We start from the raw sequence: 524 nt of genomic DNA, 5'->3' as shown, positions 1-524 counted from the left end.
GACGCCCCGCGCATCGTCACTCCGCGGCACACGTCTACATCATCCGGACGCTCCGCGCGTCGCCACTCTGCGGGACGCGTCTACGTCACTCGGACGCCTCGCATCGGTTGGTCACCTCATCACCACTCGGTAACCCCGCGACACAGTTTTTACAATCTCATAAATGATTGTTATTCTTTTTATATGCTCTCAATCCCCCAGTGGGTGACTTAGTTGCGAATCCGTCTCGCCTAAGTTTAAAAAAATCCTACCGAGTGGAGAGCAACCCTCCCACTCGGGGGCTTAGCTGCAGTCCAGTACTCGCCTAAGTTTCAAAAAATCCTACCGAGTGGAGAGCAACCCTCCCACTCGGGGGCTTAGCTGCAGTCCAGTACTCGCCTAAGTTTCAAAAAAATTCTACCGAGTGGAGAGCAACCCTCCCACTCGGGGCTTAGCTGCAGTCCACTACTCGCCTAAGTTTCAAAAAATCCTACCGAGTGGAGAGCAACCCTCCCACTCGGGGGCTTAGCTGCAGTCCAGTACTC

Source organism: Triticum dicoccoides, chromosome 2B, assembly GCF_002162155.2.
Source record: "Triticum dicoccoides isolate Atlit2015 ecotype Zavitan chromosome 2B, WEW_v2.0, whole genome shotgun sequence".
NCBI lineage: Eukaryota > Viridiplantae > Streptophyta > Magnoliopsida > Poales > Poaceae > Triticum > Triticum dicoccoides.
The sequence above is the reverse complement of the archived record's forward strand: the minus strand, read 5'-3'. Positions refer to the sequence as shown.